The sequence below is a fragment of the Pantherophis guttatus genome, chromosome 14 (assembly GCF_059756535.1).
Source record: "Pantherophis guttatus breed Tessera chromosome 14, ASM5975653v1, whole genome shotgun sequence".
In the NCBI taxonomy this organism is placed as follows: domain Eukaryota; kingdom Metazoa; phylum Chordata; class Lepidosauria; order Squamata; family Colubridae; genus Pantherophis; species Pantherophis guttatus.
Window position 1 is genome coordinate 9,273,421 of NC_142076.1, and position 17,246 is coordinate 9,290,666.

A 17,246-nucleotide genomic window follows, 5' to 3' on the forward strand; every position below is an offset into this window, starting at 1 on the left:
TCCAGAGGCTGACAGCAGAGAGGCAGAGGAACAGGAGGAGCCTGTTCCTAGTGCACACATGAGAAGAGCTGCCAGAAGGCAGGAGCAGCTACAGCAGAGAGGACGACTCGGGAGTAAGGCCAAGAGATGACTGGCCCCTCCCATAAGGCTTAAAAGACCAGCAACGGCTCTTGGCCTCTTTGCCGGAAAACAACCATTGAGAGAATTGCTTCTTGTTTGGCTGTATTTATTTCTTCTGTTCCTGAACTGTTGCCAAGAAAAGCCTTTGGCAGTTTGCCTAATTATCCCAAGGTCAGAGATAAACTAAAGACTGGTGTTTTAAGGACTCTGCTTTTATTTCATTTAGAATACACTGAGAATGAGTTAATTCTCAGCTGTTTTAATAAAACCTGTTTGTTTTTTGGAACTGTTTTGCATTTAATATCCACTACATGGGCCTGGGTCACAACACCATGCGTATATGAGCCATCAAAAACACAGCGATATAGGACGGGATTGCGCCTGGGCAGGTGGGCCCACCTGCAGGTCACCACTACTGGTTGGCACAAAACGGTCCAAACTGGCTGAATACCACCTCTGACTGTGATCCCAGCCAGCTTCCAAAAAGCAAAATCAATGGGACAAGCCAGATTAGTGTTCTGACCTAGGCTTCCCGAGACAGTAAAAAGCACACAATTAGTCCCTCTTTTTATTTCAACGGCTGTGAATTCTGTTCATTCACAGCCCATGATGAGTCACAAATAATTTGTAAAGAGTCTGACAGAAGTCTGCCACAGTCTTTCAGGATAAGGCTGATAAGCACCCATCTTTATCTCCCTTTTTTACACGCTGCCAAAGACCTAATTGGCAATTAGCTTTGCAAGGCCACACGGAGCACAGAGTCAAAATGGAGCTTCAGAATTTAAACCGACCAGCACAAACAAAGTTGCTTCCTACAAAGGCTCACGTGCCTTTGCTCCTCCTTTATGTCTTATGGGAGGGGCCAATCACCTCCGAGCCTTACTCCTGAGTCGCCCCTTTTGTCTTAACTGTTCTTGTCTCTGGCAGCTCTGCACATGCGCGCACTGGGAACAGGCTCCCCCTGTTCCTCTGCCTTGCTGACGACAGACTCTGGAAGCTCCGGAGTCCACCCATAACTCCCAGATGGCCCTGGCCCCATCTCTGCCTCCGATGCAGAGCCCTCATCCGAGCCTTCCCCAGACTCCAGGACTGGCCCATGTTCCTCCCCAGCCTCCTCACTGTCCGACTCTGCTGTCAGCTCCGCAGGCTGCCCACAACAATTAGGTTGAACAGCTGTGTGATTTTACTTAACAAGGTCAGCAATCTGTCCAACAACCAAAGATCGTAAAATCAGATGCAACTTACTTAACAACCACCTTGCTTAGCAATGGAAACTGCTAAAATGTGGTCATAAAACAAGGGCCACCTTGAAAGGTTTGGGTGCAAACATCAGCATTTCTACTTAACTCTGGAGATTGCTTTATATCTGAGTTTCAAAGCATCTTGCTTCCAGTTAGTATCTCACCCGGTTTGGAGGCATCTGGGTGAAGCCAATTGCCGGAAGGGATTGAATATATTTTACGTTCCCCGCTTCATTATGGAAACATTCAGAGAATAGGTCACTTAATTACTGCTTTCTTAAACCCCCATCGCCAGGCAGGCTCTATATTTCAGATAAAAGATATGCTTTTCCATTCAATATTTATGGACTCGTCTCTCGGAGTGCTATTAATTATTTCACGTGTCTCCCACTCACTCAGAGGCAAAACTCAAATATTAGCTGGGTAAACCCATTGTTTTCTAATGTAGGTAAGAAAAGACAGCAAAAGCTGTGGAAATGGACGAGGAATCTACAAAAGGAATCTCACCTTCCCAACAAAATCTGAACATCGACAAACAGCTGATAACTAAGCCGAGGCCAAAATGGACAGGCTGAGATGGAACGACTGTGTGAAGGAACAGTAAAGCTTCCATTTTAGAAGTTGCTGCTAAATTAGTTGGATTTATTTGAAGTCAACATATGTCCCTTCCAGAAGATCAAGGACAGTTACATTTCTAATGCAGGGTATTTTGGTCCAGCACTGCCAAAGCTGAAGGACATCTCCTTCCTTCCTCATTCCTTTCTTTAAAAAACCACAGAATGCGCCAAGACGAGAAGTGCTCAAATCCTGTCAGATCCTTCGTTACATCTGAACTGATTTTATTATGATATACGGGTAGTCCTCAATGTACGACCACAAACCGAGCCCAACATTTCCTTTGCTAAGTGAGAAATTTGTTAAGAGAGCTTTACTCCGTTTCACGAGTTTCCTTGCCACTTTCTTTCTTTTTTTATATAAAAGTTTGTTTTATTTTTTACACAAACAGACAAACAAAAACATACAATGTATTTTTTCTGAGTAGAATATTGGCCGGTTTAAACAAATTTAAACAATTTTTAGTCATTTCAGCACAATTTCTATCTTCCCTTTTTGCCATGTTTCCTTGCCACTTCGTTAAGTGAATCCACTGCTGTTGTTAAATTAGTCACCCGGTTGTTAAGCGAATCTGGCTCCCCTCATGGACTTTGCTTGTCAGAAGGTCGCAAATCACATGACCCCAGGACCATCATAAATGTGAATCAGTTGTCAAGTATCAGAATGGAAATCACGTGACCATGGGGGTGCTACAGCGATAGTAAATGTGAACAATGGTCGTAAGCCACTTTTTTCAGTGTCATTGTTAACATCAAACGGTCACTAAGCGAACTGTCGTAAGTTGAGGAGTACCTGCAATTCCTCCAATTCCAAGAGCTTTGGTGGTGCAGCGGACTAAAGTGCTGTTAAGTAGCACTTAGCTGCCAGCTGCCTGCAATTACTGCGAGTTCAAATCTCACCAGGCTCAAGGTTGACTCAGCCTTCCATCCTTCCGAGGTAGGTAAAATGAGGAGCCGGATTGTGGGAGCAATAAGCTGACTTTGTATAAAAAAGAACACCGCTTGGGGGGGGGGGCGCGAAAGCCCTACTAAGCAGGTATGTACAAAAGTGTGAAGGCTATTGCTTAACGCATTGTAAGCCGCCCTGAGTCTCCGGAGAAGGGCAGCATATAAATCGAACAAACAAACAAACAAACAAACAAATAAATAAAGTCAGTTCTGCCCCAGAATGAGACATGCTCAAGTCTATCAGACCTTCACTACCTTTGAACTGATTTTATTGATATAATTCCGACATACAGTTTCAGTTCTGTAAATCTTTGGAAAGAAGAGGAAGGAGAGATCATTCAACGGCACCCTGCATTCCCACACTAGCATGTTCTAACAATCTGAGATAAAAGGTAAGATAAAGGTTCCCCTCGCACATACATGCTTGTCGTTCCCGACTCTAGGGGGCGGTGCTCATCTCCGTTTCAAAGCCGAAGAGCCAGCACTCTCCGAAGACGTCTCCATGGTCATGTGGCCAGCATGACTAAATGCCAAAGGCTCACTGAACGCTGTTCCATTCCCACCAAAGGTGGTCCCTATTTTTCTACTTGCATTTTTTTAATGTGCTTTCGAACTGCTAGGTTGGCAGAAGCTGGGACAAGTAACGGGAGCTCACCCCGTTGCGTGGCACTAGGGATTGGAACCACTGAACTGCCGACCTTTCGTTCGACATGCTCAGCATCTTAGCCACTGAACCACCGCGTCCCACCACTAACCGAGATAGAGGACGCTAAACTGATGTTTGGATTATCTTGGCCTGCTGCTTTGAAAACACAGAGAGTCAAACGTGATGCACGGTTGACGGAGATCGCCTTTGCAGGTTTGTTTTCTATCGCTAAGTCAACCTTAGCGATAGCAGGAATAAGGTGCAGAAGAAAAGAGAAGGTTGTGAGCTGACAGACTCCAAATTATTGTCATTAAAGGCAATCTAAAGTCAGTGGCTTTTGGCCAGCGATTCTCAGCCTTGGCAACCTTAAAATATGTGGACTTCAACTACCATAATTTCCGAGCCAGCAAGATTCAAAAACATTGCTTCCGACGTGTTGATGCACATTGTTTAATTGCTCTGACAGAGAATAACAAGAATAATAATGGAATAACAGAGTTGGAAGGGACCTTGGAGGTCTTCTAGTCCAGCTCCCTGCTCATGCAGGAAACCCTACACCACTTCAGACAAATGGTGGTCCAATCTCTTCTTGAAAATATTCAGTGAAGGGATATCAACAACTTCTGAAGACAAGCTGTTCCACTGATTAATTGTTCTAATTGTCAGGAAGGTTCTCTTTAGTTCCAGGTTGCTTCTCTCCTTGCTTAGTTTCCATCCACTGTTTCTTGTCCTGCCCTCTGGTGCTTTGGAAACTAAGATGACCCCCTCTTCTTTGAATAGCTAATATATTATTATTACATACTATAATATAATAATACAGGCAATAGCTAAGCCAGGAACCCATCATCAGTCCTGTTACAGAGAAATGTGGATGCCTAACACCCTGGTCTCCTAACACATCTTGCAAACAAGCTTACTTAAAAAGCCTGATCAACAACGATAATTAACCGGACTGCTTTGACATACGTTGCACAAAAAAACACTTTTTTCTCTTCTTTTTTTCTTGCTTTCTTTTTTGCAAAGAGCACAGAATTTATTTGCGGCTGTCTCAAACTACTTAAATAGCAGCTCTAGCTATTTAAAGCAAGAAGGTTTATGAAAATCTTGAACCTGGATTGAATGTATCTTTCACCTGCGTTGCAAGACTTATCGTTTAATTGCAGAGTAATTTTCTGCTTTTACCTACCAATAACGTCAGGCATAAATACGTTTTACTTCCCAGCATTAACTCGTTCCTGTGAAACATAAATTTTCTAATTCACGCCAGAAGGCAGTATCTTTGAAATAGCTTGGGTTGTACCAGGGGTGAAATCCAGCAGGTTCTGACAGGTTCTGGAGAACCGGTAGCGGAAATTTTGAGCAGTTCAGAGAAATACCACCTCTGGCTGGCCCCAGAGTGGAGAGGGAATGGGGATTTTGCAGTATCCTTCCCCCAGGAGTGGGGAGGGAATGGGGATTTTGCAGTATCCTTCCCCTGGAGTGGGGGAGGGAATGGAGATTTTGCAGTATCCTTCCCCTGCCACGCCCACCAAGCCACACCCACAGAACCGGTAGTAAAAAATTTGGATTTCACCACTGGATTGTACTAAAACAGGGGGTGTTTTTTTGGTCAGCAGGGGATGAAAAGATCTGCTTTTGAAAAGCTGCTACCCATCCACGTACTTTAGAAATACCAAATTTGGTGGAAGGACACTTGGATTCCCATAATGGATGAATGGCTGATGGAGTTAGCAGAGGTGGCTAAATGGATTGTTTCAGTTAAAGAAAAAAACACACACACAATTACTTTTGTTTCTACTTGGAAACCGCTTCTGGACTTTATGCTTGAGGTGGGAAAAAAATGAAATTTTGATTTTGGGGATTTACCAATTAGAAAGGTTTCTTGTTATAGAGAGGGCTAGTTTGTATCATTATATAAAAGTAAAAAGTTGAGCTTTGATTATCATATTCTACTCCACCAAAGGGAGTTGGAAGTCAAGACTTTTTTTTCCTTTTCCCCTTTTCTCTTCACTTACTTTCCCATTATTTTCTTTTGTATTTTTGTACTTTATAATGTAAACTAATAAAGAAAAAGAAACAAACTTGGCGGGATCAATAAAAAAAAAGAAAATCTCCTTTGAATGTTCTTTGAGGGGGTCAACCTGTTTTCCAAAGCACCTGAAGGCCAGACAAGAAATAATGGATGGAAACTGAACAAGGAGAGAATCAACCTAGAAATAAGGAGGAATTTTCTGACATTGAGAGCAACCAACCCATGGAACAAAAGTTGCCTTCAGAAGCTGACAGGGAGAACAATCAACAAATGGAATGGAAGTTGTGGGAGCTGCATCACTGGATGAATCCTAAATTGCATTAACAAGGGATACAATCAAGATCAAGTGAGGTACTAATACCTTCCTATAAAGCCTTAGTAAGACCACACATAGAGTACTGCATCCAGTTTTGGTCACCACACTATAAAAAAAATCTTGAGACTCTAGAAAGAGTGCAGAGAAGAGCAACCAGGATGATTAGGGAAGTGGAGACTAAAACATGAAGAACGGTTGCAGGAACTGGGCACGGTTAGTCTAGTGAAGAGAAGGACCAGGGGAGACAGGATAGCAATCTTGAAGTATTTGAGGGGCTGCCACAGAGAGGAGGGGGTCAAGCTATTTTCCAAAGCACCAGAAGGCCAGACATGGAATAATGGATGGAAACTGACCAAGGAGAGATTCAACCTAGAAATCAGGAGGAGCTTTCTGACAGTGAGAACAATCAACCCATGGAACAGAAGTTGCCTGCAGAAGCTGTGGGAGCTTCATCCCTGGAAGCTTTCAAGAAGAGATTGGACAGCCATCTGTCAGAAATGGTGTAGGGTCTCCTGCTTGGGCAGAGGGTTGGACTAGATGACCTACAAGATCCCTTCCAAGTCTGTTAATCTGAATCAAGGTTCTTCCTAGGGTTCAGAAAAAAATATCTATCTTGGCTAGTTAGACAGACATGGTTTAGTATAGCTTCCTTTCCTTTCACACTGGTGTTCTGACTTTCCAGACTAGCTCATAGCTCTGAAATGTTGTCGTAGCCTCTCAACCAAGCTTTAAGCAGATTTAACCTGCTTGGTTTCAAACCATTTTGTTCTGGAGGCCACCTTTTGAGAGAGAGGGATTGATTTTGGGAGACTGGTGCATAAGTAGCTTGGGGGAGGAAATCACGGATCTTTGTTTTGTTTATGACAATTACAGCATGGCTGTCCTATGCACAAAGGTGAAAAGATTTGACTTTACCCATCAGGCAGGAATGGAAGGGGAAGAGGATGGAGCCTGCTGAGATGGCCAAATTGACTGCCTTAATTAGAGACAGGGCATTGTCAAAGTTTAATGATGACTAGTAACCTCTTCCTGACTTTTTTTCTTTTTTTGTGGGAAACAGGAAAACAACAACAACACAAAGCTACGATATACAGCTTTGACGGTTCAACTAAAAATAATGGATTATGGGGGAAAAAATAAACAATGCTGTAACCGTAGAGTAAGAGGTTAATTTATAGTCATACTTTTAATTGCTGTAAAAGAAAATAGGAAATCACTTTTTTTCCCCCCCTTTGGATTTCTGACTTTTTGTCCTTGCTCTTTCCTTTCTTCCTTTTTTTCTTTTTCAATTCCAAATATGAGTACTCATTAGTTTCTATTCTATTTTCCAAATTCGAACGGTTTAAAAGAGAGAGAGGAGAGAAATGGGGGAGGGAGGGAGGACGGGAGAGAGAGGAGACGGGGGGGGAGACAGGACAGAGAGAGAGGGAGGGAGAGGGAGAAAGAAGGAAGAGAGAGGGAGGAAGAGAGAGGAAAGAGAAGGGGGACGGAGGGAGGGAGAAAAAAGACAGAGAGGGAGGGAGGGAGGGGGAGAGAGAGACAGAGTAAAGATAGGGAGAGGGAGGGAGGAAGAGAGGAGAGAAGGGAGGGAGGGGGAGGGAGATGGAGAGAGAGAGGAAAGAGAGGGAGGGGGATGGAGAGAGAGAGGAAAAAGAGGGAGGGGTGGGTAGACAGAGACAGAAAGGAAGGATAGGGAGAGGAGGGAGGGAGGGAAGAGAGAGGGAGGGAGATGGAGAGAGAGGAAAGAGAGGAAAAAGAGGGAGACAGAGGAAAGAGGGAGAGGAGGAAGGGAGGGAGCGGGAGAGAGGAAAGAGAGAGGGAGGGAAAGAGAGAGAGAGAAAGAGGAAAGAGGGGTGAAGGAGGGAGGGAGAGGAGAGAGAGAAAGGAAAGAGGGAGGGAGGGAGAGAGAGAGAAAGAGGGAAATGGATTGTCTCAGATTCCAGTCAGCTTCATATGGACTGTTTGAATGTGATTGAAGTGTTACACCTACACCCTGAAAGAGGGTGTTAAGAACATGTGAGAACAAGACAAAGGTGGTGGGTGGCTGAGTGAGAATTTCACAAGCAGCCAGATATCAACACGCAGGATGACAGGATCCCGAAAACAAATACAGACAAGAAGGAACTCAAGACACAAATTATACAGTGTGTTGAAGTTGGAGGCTCCCCCCCAAGCTTTGCTGCACAACCACAAGCTCTCAGGGCTGTCCTGAATCTCCAAGAACACATACAAATGGGGGATGGAGGGGAGGGGGAACGAATATCAGTAGAATTTAAACCATGGTTTCTGCATTAATACACAACTTGGCTTCACACCACATTAAACCATACAATCTACTACATGTTTCTAAGCTACAGAAGAGAATTTATTTCTGTTCCGGCAACCCAATTAGACAGGAGACAGACAGTTTTCCAATGCATTGGATCCCACTTCATGGGGGGATGGGGGTAGAATACGAATAGAAGATGCTAGCAAAAAAATGGGCACTGTTTGGGCTTAGAAAAACAGCAGCAAGAAGAGGGGGGAAAAATTCTATTGTCGAAAGAGGCTCGGGAAAATAGACTGTTGTATAATTAGCAGCTCCAAGTAAAGAATAGGGCTGAGTGTAAGTCTGAAACAGAGCCAAGTTCATAACCATATTTAACTTTGGTAAGCGCTTGCTCATCGATTGATCGTGCATACCCACATCCGGAGACCACTGGAAAAAGCACAACTGGATTAGCTTTCATCCTGCTGTATTCAGCGCAACTGGAAGCATCCATTGAGAAAAGAAATCAAAGGCCTCTACCCTGGCCAGAGCTGGGCTACTCGCAAGTAAGCATCAGAATTGCTGCCGGAGAAGAACAAGCTGAGCTGGAAGGTGGGGTTAAACACGCTATCAGTTTGGAGTCGTTGCATTCCCAACAAGAGACCAGTGACTCTTAAAAAGGTAAAGGTTCCCCTCGCACATATGTGCTAGCCATTCCCGACTCTAGGGGGCAGTGCTCCTCTCCATTTCAAAGCCAAAGAGCCAGCACTGTCCGAAGACGTCTCCGTGGTCATGTGGCCGGCATGACTCAACACCAAAGGCGCATGGAACGCTGTTACCCTCCCACCAAAGGTGGTCCCTATTTTTCTACTTGCATTTTTTACATGCTTTCGAACTGCTAGGTTGGCAGAAGCTGGGACAAGTAAGGGGAGCTCACCCCCTTATGTGGCACTAGGGATTCGAACCGCTGAACTGCTGATCTTTCGATTGACAAGCACAGCGTCTTAGCTGTTCCTTGGCTGTTCCCACATCCCTTCCAGTCCTTCCAGTGACTCTTATCTAGTGCCAATTTAACTTTGAGAAGGGCTTGGTCATCGATGGTACCCATCCACATCCATAGACTTAGCTTTGATTGTTAGTTGACTAAAGTCTTGTACTAGAGATAGCAACAATCAACTTTCCTGTTTAGTATTTCTGAACTCAGTAAATGCTGTTGGTTATTTGCACGTGACAACGGCATCCTGAAACAGTTCACAAGATATTTCTGAAGTTGTTGCTTTCTTTGTTATCCGGACTCACAGTTTCTATCTCACTAGGTTGACCTTCATCTCTAAAGATTTAGAAAGCAGGAGATTTAAAGGGGGCTTCTTCACCTGCTTCTTAAGAAAATATATTTCCAAATTGGTACTTTTTAGTTAACAGACTAAGTATCAAGAGTCCTGCTGGATCAGTCCGTGAATTTGAAGGGGGATTTCTCACTTGGCCACCACGCTGCTTAGCAACGGAGCTGTTGGTCCCAATTGTGGTTGCTAAACAAGGACTATCTGTAATGTTAGAACTCAAGGATTGGTGCTTCTTAAAAATCTGGAACCATCCCACTCTTGATTTCTGGCAATGTGTAATCAACTGATAATAGCAAATTCTAGATACAACTTTCATGTACTTCAATGATGACCAGGATGAAGTTTCATAGAAGACTATGGTAAAATGCCTCGCAGGAGCTTCCTTGATGGAATCCTCCATTAGAAACCCAGATGCAGAGCCACCACATCTAAAAAAAACCAAGGATTATTATTTTTCAAACCTACCTTCAATTGAATTTTTTTTAAAAAAAAAGGAATTGGGACATGGTGATTTTGTTCCATAAATATGAAGAACGGTTGCAGGAACTGGGTATGTCTAGTTTAATGAAAAGAAGGACTAGGGGAGACATGATAGCAGCGTTCTAAAAACTCAGAGGCTGCCACAAAGAAGAAGGAGTCAAGCTATTCTCCAAAGCACCTGAGGGCAGGACAAGAAGGAACGGATGGAAACTCATCAAGGAAAGAAGCAACCTAGAACTAAGGAGAAACTTCCCGACAGTTGGAACAATTAACCAGTGGAACAACTTGCCTCTAGAAGTTGTGAATGCTCCAACACTGGAAGTTTTTAAGAAGATGTTGGATAACCATTTGTCTGAAGTGGTGTAGGGTTTCCTGCCTAAGCAGGGGGTTGGACTAGAAGACCTGCAAGGTCCCTTCCAACGCTGTTATTCTATTCTATTCCATTCCATTCCACTCCATTCCATTCCATTCCATTCTATTCTGTTTTCTTCATTATTTATCAGTATCAATAATGATCCAAGCACACCTATCCTAGGGTATTTAATTCTGGGAATCATATTTTAAGAAGATCCTTAACTGTACCGCAGTAATTAGGTCCAGAGAAAGCAAACAAAATGAAGAACAAACAAGGAAAATCTTATGAAGAATGCTTGGAGGCATCGGATATATTTAGCCTGCAGATGAGATGGTTGAAGAGAGATGTGACAGCTGCCTTCAAGTATCTGAAGGGCCGTCATGTAGAAGATGAGACAAGAGAATTCGGGGTTGTTCTAAAAGAACAAGAAATCATGAGTTTCAAATACAAAGAAGGGCATTTTGGTTGGGTGTCAGGGGAAAAAATATACTTAATGGTATGAATTGTTGTGCCACAATGGAATGTGAAAGTGATGGTGAAACTTCCTTCTTGGGAGGTATCTGAAGAGAAAAGAGTCTTTCTTCAGAGAGATTTAAAGAATCTTCAGACGTATCTGAAGAAAACATCTGAAGAAAGATGGTGAGACAAGCCTTGGAATACTGTGTCCAATTCTGGTCACAATACAAAAAAAAATGTTGAGTCTCTAGAAAGAGTGCAGAGAACAGCAACCAAGATGATTAGAGGCAGTAGTGGGTTTCAATTTTTTTTTACTACCGGTTCTGTGGGTGTGGCTTTGTGGGCATGGCTTTGTGGGCATGGCAGGGGAAGGTTACTGTAAAATCTCCATTCCCTCCCCATTCCAGGGGAAGGTTACTGCCCATTTCCTGCTGATCAGCTTGGACTCAGGAGGCAGAGAATAGATGGGGGAGGGGCCAGTCAGAATTTTTACTACCAGTTCTCCAAACTACTCAAAATTTCCGCTACCGGTTCTCCAGAACTGGTCAGAACCTGCTGAAACCCACCTCTGATTAGAGGACTGGAGGCTAAAACGTACCATAAACAGTTAAGGGAACTAGATATGTCTCGTCTAACAAAGAGAAGGAATAAACTGATACGATAGCAGTCTTCCAATACTTGAGGGGCTGTCACAGAGAAGAGGGAGAGTCAACCTATTCTCCAGAGCACCTGAGGGCAGGACCAGGAGTAACGGGTAGATGATCATTAAAGACAGATCATAGAAATTGAGTGGTGGCCATATATGCAGATTCAAGCTAGATATAAGAAAAATTTAGAACAATATGAATTCCAAAAAGAACCACAAGAATTAGATAAGATTTTACAAGGCACTGAGGACAAATTGATTAAGAAAATATATAATTATTTATTGAGATATAGAATGGAAGAGGAGGTAGTTAAAGAAACTATGATTACGTGGGCCAAAAATTTCAGCTATAATATTGAATTGGAGAAATGGGAGAAAATTTGGGATAAAAACTATAAATTGAGGATGTCTGTAGCCTATAAGGAAAATATGTATAAAATGTTCTACAGATGGCATCCCCCACCAGCAAGATTGGCTAGAATGTTCCCAAATACATCACCAGACTGCTGGAAATGCAGACAAAATCAGGGAACATACTACCACATGTGGTGGACATGCCCAAAAGCAAAACAATACTGGAACGGAATAAGAAAACGGCTCAAAGAGATAACTAAACAGCAAATAGATATGAAACAATCAAGGAATCAAGGAATTACGATAAAAACCCACAATATTTAATTCTAAATATTACAACAGGAGCGAGAATAATGTATGCACAGAATTGGAAAAATAAAAATATACCAACAGAGGAAAATGTGATAAGGAAAGTTTTAGAATGTGCAGAGATAGACAGACTTACAAAGGAAATAAAGGATAAAGAAGAAACAGAGTATTATATGGCATGGAATGAATGGTATATAAATGGTTAGAGGATAGGTATAAAGGTTAAGGAAAGACTGAATGAAGAAGATATAGGAGTTAGAAATTAGTAACAAAGCTACATAAATGGAAATGACACATAATGAATGACTGTAATTTAGTATATGAATATATTATGATGTATAAAAAGAATGAATGGGGAAAAATCTAAATAAAAGACAGATCCAACCTAGAACTAAAGAAAAATTTCCTGATAATGAAAAAAAAATCAGTGGAATGTCTTGCTTCTACTCCATCCCTGGAGGTTTTCAAGAAGAAATTGAACAGAGATTTTTTTCTGGGATGGAATAAGGATTCCTGCCTTGGGCAGGGAGGGTTGGACTAGAAGACCTCCGAGGTCCCTTCCAGCCATATGGTTCTATATGTCTCTCACTCTCCCTACATCACCAGCCCTTCCTACATCAGGCGTTTTATGGGCCTCCAGAGATACATTTTGATTCTCCTTAATGAAGTCTCCTTCAAGGACAGAAAGACAGAGAGCGGGAAAAAAGACTGTATTCTACTAAGACCGTGATGGGGAACCTATGGCACATGTGCCGGAAGTGGCATGCAGAGCCATCTCTCCGGGTACGCGAGCTGTCGCATGCTGCTCTTCCGGGTTCCGGCATGCCAGCTAGCTGGTCTTCACGTGCACAGGAGCGCCGGAAACCGGAAGACCAGGTGGCCGGTGCACATGCGTGTGCCAGGAAGATGATATTCCCATTTCCGGTGCCCACATGCGCACCAGAAACCGGAAGACCAGGTGGCCGGCGTGCATGCGTGCGCCGGAAACCAGAAGGGCAGCCACCCGGCGCACATGCTCCCGTTTCGGCACTCGGTGCCGAAAAGGTTCACTAACACTGTACTAAGAGATGCATATCCATTTTCTTTTTCCCAGAGTTAGAATCCCATCTGTCTGTTTGTGCAAAAAACAACAACAAACCTATTTCACAGAGGAAATAAGGAAGCAATGAACGGGGTATACAAATCCCTTCAGAGCAAATGTGCACTAACAGCAAACACTGTTTTACCAGGCCTCCAATGTAAAGATGGATTGAAGGAATATTTTGATGCTGTTTCTCTCTCTCTCTCTCTCTCTCTCTCTCTCTCTCTCTCTCTCTCTCTCTCTCTCTCTCTCTTTTGGCTACACTTTAATTTTGATGTGCACGGCGAGGTTTGCCAAATACGCTTCATCTAGTGATGGAATGTCATTCCTCTCAAGAGTTTGCATCATGCATCAAATTATCAGGTCACCAAACCAGAGGGTCGGTGAGTTGTTCTAGAATAAGCAGGGAGACGAAAAAAATCTAGCTAAGATTAATGCATTATTTTTGGAAATTATACCAATGCATCTGTTTGCTCACGCCCCGACCTCCTTCAGCATCTTGTGGGAACACCGCTGCACGCAGAGAGATAGAATGACACCCAGCCGTAGGGACTCATTTTTAGGCCCTGCTCCAAAAACCACCGACAGCCAGCAACTGCTCTCCATAAAATATTTAACCGTTCAACCTTAAAATATTAAATATTAATTCCCCTCCAATGTCAAGCATTTAATTTAAATATCTGCATTTAAATCATTCATGCTTCTCCTGCGGGCTGCCCCCCTCCCCCACCCCCCCACCCCATATGGCCTGGGCTGCAATTTCTCATCCTCCTAGACTGCACGCCCGTGGATCATGGGCATTGTAGTCCAACCCATCAGAAGAGTGCCAGGTAAGAAAATAGCTGTTTCCCCCCCCCCCCATTACTATTATTAATCTGATGATCTTTGAAAGTTAACTCAGTGAAAAATGCAGCTTTCTCTAGGAAAGGGCCGATGTGAAGCTGCAGAAGGCAGCGTCTCTAAAATGTCTTTGCCCCCCCCTCCGCCCCCCCTTTAAGCGAAACAGTTTACTGCTGGTTCACTGCACAGAAGTCTCTTTCATTACCAGAGCAAGGTGCTTTTTTCCCCTAGGCTGCTCCTTGGACCTCTCAGGTGAGTCTCCAGCCTACCTGGAGGGACCCTTCCCACAAGTCCAGCCGTGCTTACCAGCTGCAGATCAGATCTGCTAGATCTGACCAGTTCTATTGGATCAGCCAAGGAGCCTGGTGTGCCCATCCCTGCTTTAAAGGCTATTCTGCAAGTGTAGAAAGATGCTTGTGGAAATATTCACACGTGGAAATGTAATCTACCCTGTTACAGAAATATATAATGAAAGAGGGGGGAATGAGGGCATACACGGGGGGGGGGGGAGAGAAAGAGAGAGGGAGATGATAGATAGATAGATGATAGATAGACAGATGATATAGATAGATAGAGACAGATGATAGAAATGATAGATAGATGATAGATGATCAAGATAGATAGATAGATGAGATAGATGAGATAAATAGATAGATGGATGATATAGACAGATGATAAAAATGATAGATGATAGACGATGAAGATAGATAGAGACAGATGATAGAAATGATATAGATGATAGATGATAAAGATAGATAGATAGATAGATAGATAGATAGATAGATAGATAGATAGATAGATGATATAGATAGAGACAGATGATAGAAATGATAGATGATAGATGTTCAAGATAGAAAGATGGACGGATGGATGGATGGATAAGTAGGTAGATAGATAGGTAGATAGATAAATAGAGAGATGATAGACAGATGATAGACAGATGATAGGATAGATAGATGATAGACAGATGATAGAGATGATAGATGAGAGAGAGACAGATAGTTATAGATGATAGATAGATGATAGATGATAGACAGATGATACACAGATGATACACAGATGATACACAGAGAGAGAGACAGATAGTTATAGATGATAGACAGACAGATAGATGATAGATAGATGATATATATATAGAGAGAGAGTTATAAATGATAGATAGATAGATGTTAGATGATAGGTAGGTAGGTAGGTAAGTAGATAGATAGATAGATAGATAGATAGATAGATAGATAGATAGATAGACAGACAGACAGACAGAGAGGCAGGCAAACAGAGGGATGGATATAGGTGTAGGGACATGTAGATATAGGTGAGCGGGATTGCCCACATCCACGATACATACACCCCATCCCGACCTAACGCCTCCATCCTCCTCGCTCTTTACTAGACCGGCTTGTATCCCCTCCCTCCCCTCCCCCTCCACACACACGTACCCACCGCCACCCGGCAGCGAGCGCAGGAGATCCGGACCGGACGCCCTTTCCCCGCCTGCCTGCCTGCCTGCCTGCCTTCACCCACCGGTCACTCGGCGGACAGAGCCGGCCCGGCCGCCTTCGCCGGCATCCTCCTCCTCTTCCTCTTCCTCGGCGTCTCGCTCTTCGGCGGCGGCGGCGGCGGGTGCAGCAGCGGTGCCGGAGCTGCTCGGCCGCGCGGCGACGGCTCCCTCCAGGCGGCAGGCAGCGGGGCAGAAGCCGAGGCGAGGCGAGGCGCGAGCGGGGAGGGCCAGCACCGCCCCCGGCCGGCGTGCTTCGACCAATCAGACGCCGCAACCAGCCCGCACCCCGCAGTCCTTCGCGGCCCCCCCCAAACTCTCCCGCGGTACCTTCCTGACCACGCCCCCTCACCGCTGCGGCGGAGGTGGGGTCTGAGGCCCCGCCCTCCTCCCGGCCGGGCCACGCCCCCCCACAGGGCAGATAGACAGGTGCGCTCCGCATCACCTTAAGCCGCGACGTCGGTCTCTCTTTTGCCTGACGTCCCCCCTCCCTCAAGGAGGTGACCTTGGAGGTCGCTGAGCAGAGGCAGAGTGGGGTTGGGAAAGGAGGCCACCAGGAGATGCCAGGCCAGGTGGGTGGGGGGGAAAGGGGGAATGGGAATAAAGCTCTTAAACGAGGATTTCATCGCTGATTAATCCAATCCAATTAATTGTTTAATTGAGATAATTTTGACGCTAAATGTGATGCAGAGGATACACAGTACTTTGTGTATGATGTTTAGGTTTAGGTTTTATTTGATTTATATAGCGTCCTACTCCCGAAGGACTCAGGGCGGTGAACAGCCACAAGATAAAACACATAAATACAAAATTCAAAAGCAAAATAAAACCGAATTAAACAATTTGGCCCAAGACAGATTTAAAACACCCCAATAATTAAGAACAGATTTAAAATTTACATTTTAAAAGGGAAAAAGGGAAAGTTAGGCCAGGCCAGCCTGATGGAATAAAAAGGCCTTGAGAGCGCGACGGAAGGTGCGCAGATCCGGGATCCTCCGTATCTCCGAGGGGAGCTCATTCCAGATAGTAGGTGCCCCCACAGAGAAAGCTCTCCCCCTGGAGGCTGCCAGTCGACATTGTTTGGCCGACGGCACCCGGAGGAGCCCCTCTCTATGAGAGCGTACCAGCTGGTGGGAGGCTACTGGTGGCAGCAGGCGGTCCCGTAGATAACCAGGTCCTAAGCCATGGAGCGCTTTAAAGGTGGTAACCAGAACCTTGAAGCGCACCCGGAAGACCACCGGGAGCCAGTGCAGCTCGCGCAGGAGAGGTGTTACATGGGAACGCCATGTCGCTCCCATAACCACCCGCGCGGCCGCACTCTGCGCCAGTTGGAGCCTCCGGGTGCTCCTCAAGGGGAGCCCCATGTAGAGAGCGTTACAGTAGTCCAGGCAGGAGGTGACGAGGGCATGAGTGACCGTGCGTAAGGAGTCCTGATCCAGAAAGGGACGCAACTGGCAGATCAGGCAAACCTGATGAAAAATCCTTCCGGTCACGGCCGTCAAGTGCTCTTCTAAAGACAGCTGTGAATCCAGGAGGACACCCAAGTTGCAAGCCCTTTCCGTGGGGATTAGCGATTCGCCCCCAATAGTCAGTGATGGCACCAACTGACTATATCGGGACGTCGGAAACTACAGCCATTCAGTCTTGGATGTAAGGAAATATTTTTATTATGGTAAGCCGAAGCCGGTATAATCACTTTTAACAGTTAAGACGGAGTTCATA

General features: G+C 44.6%; 1 protein-coding gene across 1 annotated transcript in view; it reads right to left on the bottom strand.

Annotated features, from left to right (window-relative positions):
* SEC14L5 (SEC14 like lipid binding 5) overlaps positions 1 to 15,847 on the bottom strand; it is a 73,285-nt gene extending 57,438 nt beyond the window's left edge. Inside the window, exon 1 of the mRNA XM_034420517.3 lies at positions 15,551 to 15,847. The gene's annotated coding sequence lies outside the window, so the exon portion shown is untranslated. The remainder of the gene's footprint in view (positions 1 to 15,550) is intronic.
* Positions 15,848 to 17,246: the final 1,399 nt, after the last annotated feature.